This window comes from Camelus bactrianus, chromosome 23 (genome assembly GCF_048773025.1).
Source record: "Camelus bactrianus isolate YW-2024 breed Bactrian camel chromosome 23, ASM4877302v1, whole genome shotgun sequence".
Lineage (NCBI taxonomy): Eukaryota > Metazoa > Chordata > Mammalia > Artiodactyla > Camelidae > Camelus > Camelus bactrianus.
In genome coordinates, this window is record NC_133561.1 from 25,713,290 (window position 1) to 25,732,292 (window position 19,003).

The following is a 19,003-nucleotide window of genomic DNA, read 5'->3' on the forward strand; positions in this document are numbered from 1 at the left end:
GGAACAAGGTCAAGCTGGCTCAGCTCTAGGGGAGCCGGGGAGGCAGAGGCCTGGGAACTGGGGTTGTGAGGAAACACTGTGCTGCTTAGAGACACATGTCCCCTGTGCCTCCTTTAACTCTTCTGTGAGACAGGAATGGTGCTGATCCCCAATATGGAAACTCTTGGGTGTGTGACTGAGATGAACATAAGAAGTAGTTTGGAAACAGCTAAACTACTGTTCTTATATTGTCATCACTGTCCCATGTGTAAGGACACAAGGATTTTACTAAAATTCACTACCGTGTATATCGATACACCAACTTGGGGAATTCACAAAGGTTCCTGAAGTTGGACATGGCTTCTGAGCAGGACTGGAGCCGAGAATGGGCCCCGCTGTGGTGACAGGGAGTATCTGTGTGGGAGATGAGCCTTGGCTCAAAACTGGTGACAAAACAGGACTTTGAATTTTTCTGAACCAGGCGCCTGCCTGCCTCAGTGCTCAGCCGATATTCAGGTGTGGTGCTTCTGTGACCCAATGACAGTGAGGTCAAACAAACCAGATTGTTGGAGTTTGCAGCAGAGAGAGGTTTATTGCAGGGCCGAGCGAGGAGGACAGGCGGCTTGCACTTGAAAAACCTGAATTCCCCAGTGGTTTTTGGAGGAAAGCTTTTATAGGCAAAGTCTGAGGTGAGGGCATCAGGGTATGCGACTTTCTTCTGCTTGGTTGGTGGTAACGTAACAAGGAGGTGCTCCAGGAATCTTGTGCTGGGTCTGAAGTCACCATCCTCCACCTGGGTGCGGCCTTAGTTCCTGCTGGAGACCTCAGAGATAGTATGTGTATTCCCTGAGGAGGAACCAGAACCCTGCCCCCAGGCTGTGGTATTGTTTCTTGACTGTTCCTCCTTTGTTCTGCATTCCCTCCCTCCTCCGATTAGCAAAGGTTTGCATCTGCCCTTTGGAACTCAGGGAAGGTCATGGAGACTGAATGAAGCCCATTTCCTACAAACAAGAAATGGGGGACATGGGAAGATTTGTACCAGGGAGGACCCCACAGGTCCATTTCATTCCCATGATGGGCCCCCAGCCTGAGACTTCCCTGCTCTGAGCCAATCCTGGGGGTGTCTGTGGAAGTCCTTTGGTCAAAGTGGACAGACCAAGGTCAGCCGTGGAGCAGGGGAGTGGGTTCAAGGCTACCCCTGGGGTTAAATGAGCCAAGGCAGGGGACTGGGCATCCCATCTGCACTTCCTTACATTTGAAGAGATTCTGTGAGTTTGTAGTTTTCATATCTCCTCATACCTTTCATCCTCTCAACAAGTTAGCCTGATTATTATCCCATTTTTATCTGGATAGAAGAATAGGATTCACAGTGATTTGCCCAAGGGCACATGGCCAAGTTGGGACTAGACCCCTGATGCTGAAGCCCAGATCTGGCCTTTCTCCCCAATGCATTTGCAGGCTGTGTCCCAGGACTGGGCCAAGAACCAGGATCAGCCAGGGCTGTGGCCAGTAGCTCAGAGGACCAGAACCTGACAGCTCCAAGCACAAAGGCATATGGCAAATGTCTTGATGGACTGAAACAGTGTCTGGTAGCAGTGTATGGGAGAGAGGTCCTTTCTTTTTTATAGTTTTCCGTACAGATCAGAATTGTTGCATAAACAAGCTTTACATTTATAATCAGACAAAATAATCTCAGGGGTGGGGTGGGTGGAAATCTGTGTGCAAACACATTAGAGTCCTTCATCCACCAGCAGCTGCTCTTGGGGGCAATTCTCTGGCCTGAGTCCCCTGATGGTCTTTTTCCAATGATGGTTTCACCAGTGCCAATTTTCTAGTTCTCTCAGCTCAGTCTTCTTTCTGGCAACCACAGCTGCCCGCCCTCATCCGTCAAGGGTTTTCCAGCAAACCTTTGCACTCAGTTCCTTGGCAGAAGATTAGGGGAATCACATGGCTGAGTGACTGGCGTTTTCTGAATCATGGAATGGAAAGAAATGCTGCCCACAAGATCAGCACACAGGGCTTCTGTTACAAGTCTGGGTAATAACACAGTGTGGAAGTGATTCATCTGAGACTGCCTGGCATGTGCACACGCGCTGGAGAGAGGGCAGCGCGGTGCTCACCTTTCCAGTGACTAATGGAGCTTCTCAGACAGAGGGGAGCCCCGGGCCCCTCCCAGGCACACCACGGAGCCCGGTAGCCCTGCTGCCGAGGGTCTGGGGCTGCCAGAGAGGTGTCTGGGGAGGTGACAGACAGCAGCTGAGGGCAGCAGGTGAAAATGTGAAAGATCTGGGGGACAGAGGGAGATTGGGGAAGACTGGGCAGACAGATCTAGGGAGAATATGGTCAGCTCTCCTGAAGACCAGGCAACAGGCTCTGACTTCTCCACTTCACATCCCAGACGCCCCTAGGGCCCACCAGGTACAGGAGACACGTGCTCACTAATGTCAGATTGGACCTAATAAATAATTAACGTGCTCACGGAGTCTTTATGAAGTCCAGGCATGGTCTCAGTCCTTGACCTGGTCCTCCCAACAGCCGCATGAGAACATCAGATTTTGTTTGGCTGGATTTATTGCTCTTGTTGTCACTTAAAGTTGATGTTTTTAGTTAAGCAAGGTGTGTATTCTCCAGTTCGCCTTAGTCCCCACCTTTCCCCATTGCCTTACACCACCCCACTCAGACAAGTTACCCTGTTACTGTGGCCCCTGATGACACTGGAGTCAGGAATCTGAGACATAAAGTAATTTGGTATCAGAATTTCACCTAGAAAAAAAAATACACGTGCCCCCTAGACCAAAATGGCACTGGGCCCTGGGAAGTTGCAGTCAGGTCCCAGTAAGCAGCTGTGCCTGGAACAGTCAGTTGTAGCTGGAGCAGAGCCCAGAATTTATTATAGTTTCTGCTTCCCTGGGACCTGGACCTGTGTATTATTATCCTGTGGTTCCCATAACAAATTATCACAAACTTACTGGCTTATAACAACGTATGTTTATTATCTTTACAGTCTGGAGGCCACATCTCCAAAATCAGTGTCACACTAGGCTAAACTCAAGGTGTGTACGGGACTGCGTTCATTCTGGTAGCTCTAGGGGAGAATCTGTTTCCCTGTCTCTCCTGGCTTCCGGAGGCATGTGTTGTTACTGTGCCCAGTGTAAGGTGGGGAGACTGAGGCTCCGAGCATTCAGCATTGTTTCAGGCAGCTCAGGGACAGAAGGCACGTGCAAAACAGAAGCTGAAGGTTTTGATGAAAAGACTAAATACAGAGATGTGGGAAGAGTTAGGGGACCTACAAGGGCTGCAGCCCGGAGTCTGCAAAGCAGGAGGCGGTTACTACCCTTGGCGTCTAGGATCTAGCGTCTGCTGTGACCGTAGGAGAGGGCTGCCTGTCAGGAAGGGGGCCTTTGGGAGAGAAACCAGCCACTGCCACGCCCCAGCCCAGCCGGGAGGGCACCTGGACCTCACTCTTCTCTCGTCCAGCTGATGCCAGATGTGGAGGGAGCCCACCAATACAGTCTCAGCCCAGCCTCCTCGGGGAGCTGAATCCCCACTCCAGCTTTCCCACCAATCCCCTTCCCTCACTGCCACCAAAAAACAAAACAAAACAAAACAAAACAAAACAAAAACCACCTCTGAATTCAGGTTGCCCACCCAATTCCACTGATTGGTTTGTCCAAACTGGACAACTAGACTCCATTTCAGCTGGAACCAGGCATATGTAGAAAGCAAACTGCTGCAAACAAAAATTTATAGAACCAAACATGCAACCCGCATCAACGAGAACTGGCTTGAGATGACCTGTTGCTTTGGTTCATCTCAGCCATTGATGCCCACAGTTCATTATTGTATGTGCTTGGAATTAGACATGGGGACTGTCACATGGAAATGCATGTTAGTGAACACACCCACAGGAAGAGGGACATGTAAATGCACATCCTTGGCTTTGCCAAATTAGGAATTATTTATTAGGTCTGGCTTCAAAAGGGGCCAGAGGCCATTGGTGAGGACAACTGGTGAGGCTGTTTCCATTTCATGATTCAGAAAATGCCAGTCACTCATTTATTCATTGCTTGCGTGGATTTTTTCTGCAAGCACCAATGACGTCTATAATACAAAGACGTTTCCGAGATTCCTGACAGTCAAGGCAGCCCTGGGGGCACGCGCAGCCTGGGACTCACTGCTCTCCAGACCCCCTGGTTCTTTGTAATGTTGACAGGCCTTCTCTAAGTGGAGAGGTGAGGGTGTGGGGTGGGATGCGGAGAGGAACAAGCTACAAAGGGACTTGCACGTCCACAGCTCCCCTTCTGGACCTGCAAACCTGTTGTTTTGCATTCTTTTGGCAGGTTGCTCTAACTGACCTGTGTAGCTCCTGCTCTGACACCTGCTTCTTTCCCACCCCTAGTGATTCCACCACTAATGTGAGCTTTCCTGTGTCCAAGCTTCCCATCTTCCGACCGCCTGGCTAGCTGACAGTCCTGGCCAGGAAGCCCACATCCTGCCCTGGTTCCCCTGGGATGAAGGCTGGCTCTCGTACCTGCCCTGGGTTGGGGCACGTGGGTGAACTCAGCAGGTTGAAGGGTGGAGATAAAGAGATTTGTGTCTTGGGGCTGACTCTGAAAGACCCAGTGCTGTGCCCAACAGAAGGGCCCCACTGTCCCCAAAGCCCCTGGAGCCATTGCAGGGCGGTCAGGGACACCCACCCCATTCCTGACGAAACTCCTAAAACCCGCACAGCACCAAGGATGCTGGGTCTGGCTGTTACCTCCCAAGTGAACCCCGCCCATGACTCAGCTGGTGCCTCTCCAGTTCCTGTCAAGCTCAGCTCAGAAGCATCAGCCTGGGAGCTGCCCCAGGGCCTCATTCTTCCCTGGGGAGAGTGCCCAGAGCCACAGCAGCACTGTGAACAGCACTGGACCATGTTCAAAGCACCCTGCACTCCACGTATAATCTCACATGGAAGGACGAGCAGAGGTGCCACCTCCAGCTGCACAGGTAAGGAAGTCCAGTCATTTACCTGGAGCCCCTCGGGTCCCATGCTGGTGAGTGGGGCCCAGAACCAGAGCTCATGTTTTTGGGCTCCTAGGCAAGAGCTCTTTCCCTCAGGAAGCAGGACGTCCAGTGCATGTCATGCCTCTGGGACCTCCACACCCCCGTGTCTGAGAGACAGGGGAGCCTGGTCCGTCTCTCCCTACCCTCCGGATTTGATGCTGGTGAGACTTACTGTGCACATAGCCCTGAACAAGCCCTGGGCACTGCCTCTTCCAGCTAATGACACGCAGTGGGTTTGAGGCTGCATCCTGCGTGGCCACTGTGGGTATCTGCTCCAGCCCACAGCCCTGGTGGAGAACCTAGAGGGTCATTTGAACAGAGGAGAGCTGTAGGCTTAGGATAGGCCCAGGGTCTGCCCAATCTTTGAGGCTGCATGTCCTTCAAATGCAAGCGGACACGGCAGCCCATTAAAACCTGAGAAGCTACCCAGATTAGCTACCCAGGCTGGGCCCTGCCTCCCCCATTGCACCAAGGCATCCTGCCCCTCCCCAGGCCCTGAGACCACCTACAAGGAACACCTTGGTCAGGTTGTACACCTCAGCCACTGTTGTGGGGCCAAGAAGAATGCCAGGTAGGCTGTGCTTGGTGGCCCGTGGGGGTGGGGAGGGGGGTGGGGGGACCAGGTGTCCCCTGAGCTGGTGCTTTCAGTGGGGTGGATGAGGGGTGCAGTGGGGTGGGGCCACCAGCCAGAGGGGACCCACAAGCAGAGGCATCAGTTAGGGGAGGAGCCAGCATTTACCCAGCCTCTTAAATAAATGATGTTTGACCAAAAGAAAGGAGGAGAAAGGAGGAGAGGGAGGGGATGGATCTGTTTAGCTGGATGATTCTTGCTACTGAGGGAGAAAAAGAAGAAATAAGACAGTCATCAAAGAGTATTAGTTTTTACTGAATATTGTACTGAATAGATGGTTTCGAGCTTGTGAACATTAAACCCTCTAAAAAGAAATAGGAGAGATGAGTTCAAGGAGCTTCCAGACCAGTTCTGAGTAAGAACCCCACCCCCATGACCCCCTCACCCTCCCCAGAATGGCAATAACCCAGTGACAAGGGCTTCACAGAAGGGCCACCTCCCTCCCACACACAGCTGGGAGCCCAGCAAACCTGAGAGGTGGGCAGGGTCGTGAGCATCCTGCTGAGGCCCAGCTGGGGCCCAGATGCCTGTTGGGCAGGCCTGACTCTCAGGCCTGGAATCCTCTTCCCCAGTTTCCAACCCTCACATCCCATTCCTCCCCTCCTCGTCCCCCTCCCCCCTCGAGCCCCCTGAAGCCACTCCCTGGCGCTGCCTGGCCTGGACCCATGTCCTCCTCTGAGCTGGACTCAGCGCTCCCAGGAGCAAGCAAGTACAACTGTGACCTATGTTTACCCCCTTTCTGAACAGGCTGGTCAGGCCTCCACCCATTTTCTGTCAGATGGTGAGTAAGGGGTCAGGGCAAACAGGGGTGTTGCTGAGGACAAGAAGGCTGTGACGTGCCTTGTGGAAAAAAAGATGTGAGTGAGATAAGCTTTGTCGTCACATAAAACAAAGCTGCACGTTTACTGGTATCATCTGGGCCTCCTGTTGGCGGGCAGGCCCCGTGCTGCTTCTCCCACCCGCCCCGCTTTAGCTGGGCTCGGGGGACCCGGCAAACGAGAGTGTGTGAGGCCGGGGTGCGTGCTCAGTCATGTGTCAGCTCTAAGTAGGAGGCGGGGGTCCCAGCGGAGCCAGGGTCCTGCTGCCGAGCTGAGTTCTCAGCTCCTGGCCTAACACAGCCTGGCTGTATACTCTTCCTCTTTGAAAAAAAAGCAACTTCCGCTGAGCTGCTGGGGGCTCCTCCAGCCGATGCCCACGACCTGGGAGGATGTCCATGGCAGAGCAGGCAACAGCCAAGGGAGCTTTGGTTACAGAACATCGTTTCCCTGGCCTGTCCTCACAGACCTCCATCCACTCCCCATTCGCCCCCACCCCTAGAGGCCTGCCCCCTTCCCCACTGAAAACACTGACCCTGGCTGTCACCCATCTCACAAAAGACAGACCTCTCCCACTGCCTGCCCAGCACACTGTCCTCGCCCCCCACCTGAGACTAGTGAGGTCCCCCTCCATTTTAGGGCCCAGGAGGAGCAGAGGGCACCCCTGTGCTCACAGCCTGAAGCCCCTGAGCCCTAAGGGGAGACTTGCTGGGGTTGGGGTGGGGCTGTGGTGAGGGCTTAGTCCTGGGCCCCCCAAAGTCACCACTTTGTCTAACTAGTGGGACTCTGTGACCCAGACTGAGGATCAACCCGCCAAACATGATTTCTGTAAGGAAACCAAATTCTGAATCTGGAGCCACCTGCTGGCAGAGGCAGGAAGTTCAGGATTCGTGGTAATTTCAGGGCTGAGCGGAGGGCAGAAGTCATAGCCCAGACCCAGCGGCTGCCCGCCACGGGCACCAGCCCAAGCTGCTTTCCGGACCCTCCAGGGCCGCACCCTTGCCCTCAATCTGTCCTCACACCTTCCATCACTCCCTTCCAACTTCCGCTGTCAGTTCCTGAAAGAACTGACATCACTGGACCAACAGCCTTAAAAACACAATCGAGCCTCACTCATCGTGGATTTAATATTTGGAAATTCACCTACTCGCTAAATGTGTTACCCCCATATCAACACTCAGGGCTCTTTCACGGTCCTTCATGGACACATGCAGAGAGGTGGGGACTTGAACTGCCTGTCTGGATGTCCCCAGCTGAGGTCGCCGGGACGCTCGGCCTCCCCGTTTCAGCTCCCATACTGGAAACAAGTGTCCTCTTGACTGTCATAGTTAGTGCCATGTTTTTCCAATTTTTGTGCTTTTTGTTGGCGATTTTGCAAGGATGGTGCCAAAGTGCTGTCATCTGTTCCTAAGCACAAGAAGGCTGTGACATGCCTCACGGAGAAAAGGGCAGCGTTAGGCAAGCTTGCTTTAGGCAGGAGTTGTAGTGCCATGAGTTCAACGTTAATCAACAATGTGTATTAAATAAAATATCTTTAAACAGAAACACACCTAAGACAAGGTTATGAAAAGTTTGTGCCCAAAGGCTCACAAGAGCCCAACCTTGTACTTCCTCCAGGGACAAAGTTTCAGGGTTTGCTAATTCAGTGTTCCCATGACTTCACAGAATGTAGTTACTGAGAATAAGGAGAATCCGCTGTCCAGGGGCTACACCTGGGCCCAGCCCAGTTTAGCTTCTCAGGCTCTCCTGGGCTTGGGTACTGACATGTGTTTTTCAAAGGTCCACAGGTGATTCCAGTGCAGGGCCTGGGGGCGAGCCACTGCGGCGATACCCGTGTTAGACCCTCTGGGCCTGGCCGCCAAGGCGGTGGTCCTGGTGCAACTGGGAGGGGGTGTGTAGCGGTGATGCGATGAAAGGTCGTAGGGACCTGAAGGCCCTGTGTGACCTCAGGCAGGTCATCTAATGTTCAGGGCCTCAGCTTCCCCACAAAGACAGCAACACCTGTGTGTGCTGAGGTTTTGCTGTGGGATCAAGCCTGTTTGGCTGTCTGCATCACTCTGTGGGAGCCGTACCTGCACCAGCAACATCCCGCTCCCCCCGTCCTCCCCCTGTCCTCCCTCGACCCTGTGATGTGGCTCCTTCTCAGCTCTGGAGGTGCTAAGGCAGCTGGGACAGGTGTCACCTTGGAAAGCGGGAGCTGAGAGGTAAGGTAAGATGCTTCCTGGGACCGTCCCAAACGGGAAACCGCACAAGGGCTGGGGAGGCAGAAAGCTGGGGAAAGACTGTTAGTTCCTGTTCGTGTGACCATTTTTTCACCCCAGATTGTATGGCTGGGGAGATAAGGGTCCCAGATGCTTGAGAATTTACTGAGCTGTTAACCACCAGCTACCAGAAAGATTTTGAAAAGGTACAAAAAGAGCCGGACACACACAAGTGTGTTTTTTATCAGTCCTTTCAGAAACACCCCTGGCGGGGTGGCATCCTCTGGAAACCAGAACCCGGTGGATCTCTGGGGCATGTCTCTGCAGGGAGGCCAGGCCTGGTGGGAGCAGTGCGCCCACATGTCCCCATTCTCTCAGAAGCCTGATGCCACGTAGCCTGGTCTTCCGTGAACAGGGCTGAGTTTTGTACAGGGCTACTGCATTTGCTTTTGGTTGAGAAACTGTATTTCCCCCCATGCCTACCCACCCCAGACTTCAAAACCAGAAGAGTTTGAAAAAAGAAAAATATGTAAGGGCAGAGAGCTGGTCCTGCCTGTGGACGAGCATCCTGCCACCTGTCCCACCTGCTCTGTGCAGGCTCTGTCATCCAGTTCCTTGTCACCATTTCTTCTGAGCTGTCCTCCCACCTCCACCCACAGCCCCATCACCCAGAGCTGCTGATCAGACCTCTAGTGTTATCCCTTCTCCATCCCCTTCCCCTCCCCTCCCCCACTTCCCTCTCCTTCCCTTCTCTTCTCTTCTCTTTTCTTCCCCTTGCTGCAAACCTCCCTCTTAGATTCCACCTCTTAGACTTTTCTGGCAGCAAGAAACAAAGACTCAGTCAAGTTACTTCAGGAAAAGAGGTTTTATGGGCAAGAAAGGCATGCCTGGGAAAGGAACCAGAACCATCCCAGGATCACAGCAGCCAGCTTCTGTCTCTCCCCAAAAGGCGCAGAGTCTCTGGTCACCCCTTCTCCCTCTGCCCAGCTTCTGCCTCAGTTCTGCTCACATGGGCTGCCCACCCCCTGAGCGTTCGCCCCAGCACCCCCAGCTGGCTCAGTTCCTGGGACCACCCCACCCCCGCCACTGGAATTTTCCAAGGCAGGAGCTGACTGGTCCACCACTTTGGGGCAGGGTTGCTGGCTGGCTGGCTGGCTCTGTGGGTCAGCTGCTGGGGTGGGTGATCGTGTGGGACAGGCAGCCACCCTGTGCCTCCGTTGTAGAGTAGCTTCTCCTGAGCTCTGTGTGGCCCTACAGCCCCCATGGATTGACATCGTGGCCTTCTGGGGGCAGCATGGCCCTCAGAGAAGCCCACAGGCTGGCCTCCCAGAGCGCTCTGCAAACAGGCCAGGCCAGAGGTGGGGTGCAGCTCAGCAGGGAGGCAGGGTGAGTGGGGTGGGGTGTGCCTGAGACACTGAGCTGAGATGGCATGTCCCCTTTCTCCTCACTGTCCCTTCTCCTTGACATTCGGAGGGCAGGAAGGAGCTGACAGCAAACCCTCTGACCCCTCCCGCACTAGTTGGTCCTTCTCAGGGGAGAGAAGTTACTAACCACCTGCAGGCGTAGAAAAACTGCTTTTGATCTTCCCTGAATCCACTGTGGCACCCGGTGGCCAGGACATGGTTTGGGCCACCTGATGCCAATGTCAGAGATCGTTAAAAATGTATCACGGAGGTGACAACTGCAGGAAGTGCCACCACCCCAGGATGAGGCCACGGAAGGAAGCCCCAGGAATTATTAAAACTTAGAAACAGGGGCACGCACTGCAGGTTTGGGACCCGGACGTCTTCGGTGGGGGTGCTGGTGAGACTTCTCTGGGTGGGGGGGTGGGCGGGGAGGTGATGGAGTTGGTTCTGCAAGTGTCAGAAAACTGCAAACTGGGTTTAGCTGCTGCTCTGGGAGGGAACCCTGCTGCGGGGAGAGGGAGGAAGTACTGTGGGAGCCACTCACCAGACGGAGGTAAACAGGAGGGAGCAGGTCTCCCCTCAGCTCACCAGGTCTCTCCCAGCGCCTCCTACTGGCAGAGCCTGTAGGGAGCAGCTGCAAAAGCCAAATGGGGTTTCCCCAGGGCCCAGCCCCAGCACCTCAGAAGGGAGACCAGTGCACCTGTGAGCTGGGGCCAGAGTCTGTACTCATGCACATGTGTGTGTGCTCACACACACAGATAAACACACAGATGCACACACACAACACACAGATACCCAAACACACACACACTACACACACCACACACACAGATATACAGATACGCACAGATATGCACACACCAAGACCGCAAGCTCCCTCCCTGAAGGCTGGATTGTGGGCCCTGCCCCTTGGATGTCAGAGCTAAGTCAGCAAACCTCATGGCCCTGACTGGCAGGGACTTCTCTCACTCTGAACTGCCAGCCCCCAGGCCCTATTACCTCCCCACTCCCAAACAGCCCCTGGTTTGAGACCCTTGTATCAAAAGGAAGCTCAAAATCCTCCATCTCTGGGCTTGTGAGGGAGGCAGCATCAGCCATACCCACCCCACTGTCCTGGAGGAGAACCCAGGAGCCCAGATAAAGCCAACTCTACACTGAATTGCTCAGCACACAGGAAACACAATGAAACTCCTTTACCAATAGGAGGTACAGATGAAAAACATTCTTTTGGTCTCCATTTAAATGTCACCTCCTTGGAGAAATCTTCCCAGCCCACTCTGTCGAATTAGGTCCCTCTGCCACCCCGCTGTTCTCCATCCCTTTGTGTTGCACAGAGCACCTGTCATGGTGGGTAATTCTGTTTTTTTGCCATTTGCTTATTGCCTGTCTCCTCTTATAGACAGCAGACCCACAGGGGCAGATCCAGGCCAGCTTCCTTCACCACTGCGGACTCAGGATCTGACCCAGAGCTTGGTGCGTGGTAAGTCTGTATAAGGGTTTGTCAAATTAATCGACAATATAAAACGGTTCTATATGAGTTGTGATAAGTTGATGGACAATGGGTCTATGAATTAGCAGTGTGTGTGGCATAACAAACTCTGAAAAGAATACTGTGGAAGGCAATTTCTCTTCTCTCCTACAAATCGGTTTCAGATTGAGAGGATGGCAGGCAGGAGGATTGTTCTGTCCTCTGCAGTGTTTCTGCTGGGCTTGTGGTCCTGTGAATCTGTGGGGATTAGGGCCTAACCCAGGCTTTTTCCTTATCACAACTTCACCCCTTGACCCTCCAAAGGTATTGGGTTCATTGAATGTTAGAGCTGGTGGGACCCCATAGGTTCTAAAGATGGAGCCACATCACAGTCACCTGGAGGAACATTTAAAAACACCAATATGTGGACCCTGCCAGGAGCTTACGACCTGACTCTGCAGTACACTGTGTGAGCTTGGGAAAGTTACTTAGCCTCTCTGTGCCTTGATTTCGTCACCTGTAAAATGGAAATAATAACAATCTCAACCTCAGAAGTCTGCTGTGAGGATCAGAGTCAACAATGTACATAAAGCTCTTGGTGCAATGCCTGACTCAGTAAATACTGAATAAATGTAGCTATTATTGTGATGATTATCTCACCACTAGTTAGCGGCTGACGTGGAGGGGCGAGCATCCAAGCCTCCTGATCCCTCCCGGATCCAGTGTTCTTTCCAACACGTCACTCCGAATGTGCACACAGCCTTCCCTCAGAGGCCAGGCTCAAGCTCAGCAAAGAGGACATATGGTCACTGCTCTGGGACCTTTTGGTCAAACTGAATGGGAGAGAACGAAGGGCAGAGCTGACTTCTGGGGAACAGACAGCTGGAGAACGTGGGATTTCAGCAGGCAGATCTTGGGTCCTTTGGGAAGCCCTCTGGCTGCTCCTGTTAGCATTTCATTATGGAAATATTGAGAACCAAAAATAGATGTTCTTGAGGGAAGCTTAATCCTCTGGGCTTTACAAAACAGCTGCTGGGGAGTTCCACAAACCAACCGCCAGAAGGCACTACCAACCCATGGAAGTGGTTGCTGGTGGGCCAGAACTGGTCAGAAGTTTCCAGGAAAATCCCAATGCCCGTCCACAATCACATGCTTCAGCCTGCTCAGGCCCCTGTGTCTGGTGTCCCCGAAGATCACCAGCTCCTTGTCCCGGGAAACCTCTTTGCAACTCAGCCCACTGCTCTCCTTCTTGGGGACCCTGAAGCACAGGAACAGCTCTTGAATCTATTGTCCTGCATTTATTTTCCTGGCTTCTTCACCCTGCCCCACCCTACAGCTGGCAGTCAAGGGGAAGGTCATGGCTAAATGGGAAAGTGGGGTGAGGGGGCTCAGACAGGAAGGGAACAGATGTATTTCAGGGATACAGGTAATGAGAGGCTGCTCAATACTGAGGTCAGATCCTTGCCTCGGGGCCCTGGGCAGCTGCCCCAGGTTATGGGAACGATGACCCTGAGCAGCCCTAGCCACTGCTCAGCTGACCTCCAGAGGGGCATCGCTGGCCCTGCGGCCGTCATTAGCCTCTCCTGTCTTTGGGGCAGTTTGCAGCTGCCACCATCCAGCCGTGAGCTCCCACAGCTGGGCCTGGATCTCACTGCCTCCCTCTGAGTGAGGCCACGGGGCTCAGCACCCGCAACCTGTCCTACAAGTCCTTAGTCCAAAAGTCTCTCTAAGAGAACCTCAAGGATTTTAGAGTCTGTGCCACCAGCCAGGCATGCTGCATCTTAATTCCACCTGCCTGGGGTTAAGTGTCCCCTAGTAGACTTGATTTTCGGGTGTAATGAAGCAGAGCAGAAAGAACTCAGGATGGAAATAAGTCTTGTGTTGGAATCCTAGCTCTAGACCTATTAGCTGTCAGAGGTGTGGTTTTCCTGAGACCCAATTTGTTACCTGTAAACTGTTAGTCCCTCCCTGCAGGGGATCAGATGAAGTAGCAGATACTCAGTATTGGCACACGGCTCGTGCCCGGCCCAGCGAAGCGCCACTATTGTAATTGTCACAGACACAGCAGTGGACTTAGACAAGAGGCTTGCAGGGCCCACAGCAACCCTGACTAATGGGGTGAGAGTGTAGAGAAGGCAGGAAGCTGGGTTCAGCTGGGAGGGACGAGCACAGGATGGGCCTGCCTGTGTGGAGGTGACTGCAGCCAACTCAATACCCAGGAGGTCGGGGAAGGAGAGGGCTCAGGAGCCTCACTCAGGAATGGGGAGAAGTGGCATGATTGACAGGCCACACCTGCCAGCCTCTGCTGTTTCAGTCCTTTCCTCCTAGCACCCTCTGCCTCCCATACCCCTGGGGCCTCCAGAACCTCAGCCTATGGGAGCCCCAAGCCCTCTATTCACTCTGGAGGGGATCTGAGGTAGTGCCGAAACCAAGGGGTCATGGGCAGGGCCCAGACTGAGCCATGGGGTAGGGTTGGTGAGAATAAGGCCATGGGCCTGGCTGGAGGGCAGGCACTGAAGACCTGGGCAGAGACCCCAACAGTACGGTTGAGGCCTGGGGCGAGCTCAGCACAATGGGCACACCTGCTATCAGGCCTCTGGCAGCAAGACTGAGTCTCCAGTTGACAGCCTCCGATGTGAGGCCTGGACGGGGTGAAGGAGCCAATGGGGGACCTTTGTGACCCCACAGGAAGGGGACAGGGCAGCTGTACAGGGACTGAGAGTGATGGATACTCTGGGCAGATGGGCAGCTCCTTTGGCCATTTTTTCCCTTTGGGCTTCAGAGCAGGTGGTCCCTGAAGGCCCTGAGGGGAGAGGCAGCTCAGATGGGCCCTGTCCAGCCCAGGCAGGATAGCTCCAGTCAGGGAAGGGCTTCCTTCCTCCCAGCCTCAAGGCTTTCCAAGACTGTCCATGCTGGTTACCATCTGCTGTGGTGGTTGCCAGGGGAACCACTTACTATTTTTACATGTTCCCACATGACAAGGCGCAGAAAGGCTCAGGCGTGGCCAGTCCAAGAGGGATCCTGGGATCCTAAAGCCCAGTGGACTCTACTGGAAACCCTGGTTGGAGGGCAGGAGCTCCTGTGAGGTCCCAGTACAGCTCCTGGGATTCAGACCTACATCCCTGAGTATAGGGTGGGTGGGGGCTGCCAAGAAGAGGGGTGCCCTGGGTGTCAGAGCACCAATCCATCATCATTCATTCATTTCATCAAACACAGAGGGCACTGGGCACTGTGGGAGGTGGTGGAGAGACAGCTGGGAACAGGCAAGTGCAGCTTAGTGGAGAGACAGATAAATTAAAACACAGTTGCTTCTACAGAGCTATGCTGGATACCATCTTGGCAGGGAGGGATCCAGGAAAACTTCCTTGATGAGATGGTACATAAGCCAGGATAAGATTTTGCAGGTGATGTGAATTGGGGGAAGAGCATTCCAAGCAGGGGGAACAGCATGGGAGAGGGGCCAGGGGAGATTGTGAGTGAGGCACCTTCTAGAATGAAGTCAGTTAACTTCTGGAGTGTGGCATAGGGTCCAGCCCCAGGGGCAGTGAAAGCTGGGCAGGGACCCCAACTATCAGGTGCGGTTGGGGGTGGGACAAGCTGCCCACAGAGGGTACCCCCAAGCACACCTGATGTTAGACACCTGATGGCAGCAGTCCAGGCAATGCCCTAGGGGAGGAGGGACAGGGTTCTCCACCACTCCTGGGACAATCTCCAGAGTTTCTGGGGGACCAGACAGTCTGAGCTCGTAGTTCTGGGCTGAGCAGCTGAGTCCAATGAGGGGGAAGAGAGAGAAAGTGCTGTAGCCAGTCACCCTGACTTCTTCAACCCTAGCCTGTGGCTGAGACCCTGGACACACAACTAAAGGTGGCGTCTTACCTCAGTCCATGAAGTCCTGCTAGGAAGTCCAAGAAGCCACCAGACCTTGAGTTGGGGTGGAACGGAATGGAAGAGGGGAAACGAGAAGCTGACACAGCCCGGTGCCGGGAGGCTGATCACACTTCGCGTTCGCATGACAGGCACATCACACACACAACCGAGCCTAGCCCTAGTGCCAGCCTTGAGAAAGGGGTATTTTGGCTCCCATTTTAAAGGTTAGGAAACTGAGGCTCAGAGAAGCTAAATAACATCTCGAGGATCGTACAGTAGAAAGTCATGAAACCAGGATTCAAATCAGGTCAGTCTGACTCAAAACCCTGTCCGTCTCCACAAGACAAATGGGATTTATTGCACACCTGCTACGTGCCAGGCACTGAGCTAAGCCCTGCAAACCCAAAGACATGATGCTATGTCTTCTGGGAGAATCAAATGAGATCATGTGGGAGGAGCTGTGGCAGATTGTTTTTTCCCAAAATGGGCCCTGCCCCTTGACCCTGGGCGGACTCAGAAGTGAGGCTGTCTGATCCCGGAGGCTGGGTCATAAGAAAAGGCACAGCCTGGCCACTGTGCTGTGAGGAGTTCCACTTGGAGAGGACTAGAGCTCCTGCCACCGGCCCGTCACCCTTGGGACGTGTGGGCGAGCCTCCCTCATTCCAGCTGAGGCCCTGCACATCAGGGACCAACAGGCATTTCCACTGCGCCCTCCCAGAGTCACTGAGACGCACAATCTCTGAGCACGAAGAGTCGCTGTTTCGGGCCACTAAGTTCTGGGGGTGGTCTGTGAGCCGCAGTCACTGGAAGGAGAGCTTTGTAAACTGTAAAGTGCTATACATGTGTGAAGTGTTGTTAGTAAGCCTGAGTTTGGCATAAGGGATTGTGTTAGCATCTTAGGAAGTAAACTTTGTCTTAACCTGAGTTCTCCCCCAAAGCAGAGACTGAGTAGGGGCCTTTGTGCAGGGACCCACGTTTGGCAAGTGATCCATGCGGCGGGCCAGTTCAAGGGTGTGTTATTGAGCTGATTCCTACTGTGCACAGCTGGGGCCCTCTCAGGAATCTGCAGAATGGGCCTCAGGGTGTGGGATTGATCTGCTCGCTCCAGCCCTGTTGGCGGAGGATTGCTCCCAGGATGTTAAGTTCCTTGCACTTGACGGCTGGGAACACCCCAGGATGGCCCAGGGCAGCTAGCTTGGCAGGGGAGCCCCGGGAAGAAAGCTGAGTCTGGCACTGAGAGGTGACACCATGTGGACTGGGCTGACAGACTGTGAAATGGAGCATTGAACATGAGTGACACATCATGGTATCAAGGCAAGGATTACATTTGATGTCCTGGACAGAGGCCTGCAGGGCCAACCTCTGCCTGGTCAATTTCCCCACTGGCTGGGAGCAGCCTGCCCGCCTCTCTGGAGAAGCCCGTGCAGTTCCAGGCCCGCTTGAGCGAGGCCCTTGTGCCCCAGAAACATCTCAGGAGCTGACCCCGCTGGCAACGCTTACGGGAGCCTGGGGCTTTGAGAAGTGCCTTTTGAAGCAAGCCAGCTTAGAGGGTGAGGTTGCTTTATTCAGACCCTTAGTTTGTCTCCTGGAAGTTAATGATGTGGTGAGCAGACCCCGCTGGAGCAGATGCCTGAAGGAAGTGAGGTCATCTGTCCAGGATCAGGCTGGAATCTGGGCAGGATGCCCTCTGCCTCACCTCTAGGAGCTGGTTTGCTGGTCAGGCCCCTCTGCCTACTTTTCTGCAGGCCAGCCCACTCCATTGCTCTCCCTCTGGGGTCATCAGTACTTAAGGGTCTTATCTTCCAAGTGGAGAATGAGGCTCCCTGCTCCAGAGCCTTATGTCCTGCCTTTAACCCTTTAAGCCTCTTCATCCTTGTTGTGGCCAGGGAGCCGGTTCCCTGCCACCTGTGGGGGATGCCCTGGGCAGTGCCTCCAGCAGCACAGAGAGGGCAGGACGAGCACTGCAGGAACAGGAAACATGAAGCAGGAGTTGGCTGCACTTCCCCCAGGAGACGATGGAGGGGCCGCATTTCACAGGAGGAACTTAGATTTGGGGAAGGACTTCACGAATTACACCAATGTCAAGAACACTTCAATGCACTGGGCACCTGCTGTAGACAAGAAATTGAGTGTACCCTCTGGGAAGTTGGACTCGAAACTGTGTGGTTAACCAGCCCCATTCCACTCTCCCATTGCCTTTCCTTCAGCCTTTGCTTCTCCTTGGTGAAGAATCATGTCTCCTTTCTTCCTTCTTCATTCCAAAGTGGCACACGGCCTCCCTGCCATGCCTGGGGCCTTCGGCTGGGAGGAGGCCTTGCCTCAGCAGCTGGTGTGGCTGGCACGGCTCAGTCCCTCGGGTCTGCCCAGGACCGAGGGGTTTCCTGGGGTGCAGGGCTTTCAGTATAAAACCCAGAAAGCCCAGAAAAGTTGGCCACCCTAGATGAATGTCTGTGCTGGGCCCCCACGGCTCTCCTGTTTGGGGGAGACAAGCTCATTAATGGGTAATTACGACAAAGCAGGTGAGTGCTAAGCTATGGGGACCCCAGAAGGGAAGGCTTCCAGGCAGAGGTGTGTCCAGGCTGAATCTTGTAAGGAGGATATAAATCTTTAAGGCAAAGAAGACATGACAAGCAAATGTGGGAGAAGGGCTAATCAGGGCAGCAGGCTTTGGGGTCCAGGGATCTGTGTGTTTCTTTCTTTGGGTCCTGCAGGCACCAATGATACAAACCCCAGGCCAGCCTGCGTCCCCCACCCCTGAGCTGCACCCACCCTGAGTGGAGCCTGTTTAGGGTGCTCAGATTTTTGTGTGCTCTGTCCTGGCAAAGGCTGACCTGAAATCTCTAAATGAGACATTTGTATTCAGAGAAGACCCTTGCTGGGTGTGGGAGTTGGCCCTGAAAGTGCAGGACAGGGAGCTGGGCTGCACTGCCCCAGGAGGGAGGGAGGAGCCTGAGGTCCTGAGGGAAAACTATACTGTGATGGGGGCCTGAGTCGGGAGGCCTTGCCCACCCTGCAGAGATGGGGCTCTAAGGGTGGAATCCTAGCCCTTCCATTGCTTGGTGGCGTGGGAAGTGGGGGTGAGGTGGGGCATAAAAGTAAAAGAAATCATCCCTTGGGGGTTCCCAAGGACTCATAACCATTTGTATTCATTCACACATCATCTGTTTTGGGGCAAAATGTCCTAGTACAGACTACCTTGGCCACATGAACAACTTCTGAACTCTAGGCCAAAGAGTCCTGTCTGATAACTTCTAGACCCTTGGAAGGCCAGCAAGCTCCCCTCTTCTTGAGGGGTACCCAGGAGTTCACTATTAGTCTGGACGCACCAAAGAGTAAAGCAAAGGTCAAACCTGGTCCTCAGAGAGGATCTGGATGAATCCTCCCTGAAGTGACTGCTAAGGCATAGGTGGTGGTTCTCAAAGTGTATCTGGGCCCAAGTGTATCACAGTCTCCTGGGGTGCTCATTACAAATGCAGTTCCTGGGCCTCGTTCTAGAAATACTAAATCATAAGCCCTGAGGTGGGGCGCAGGAATCAGCATTTTGAACAGTCACCCTAGGTGATTCTTCTGCTTAATGCATACATTCTCTT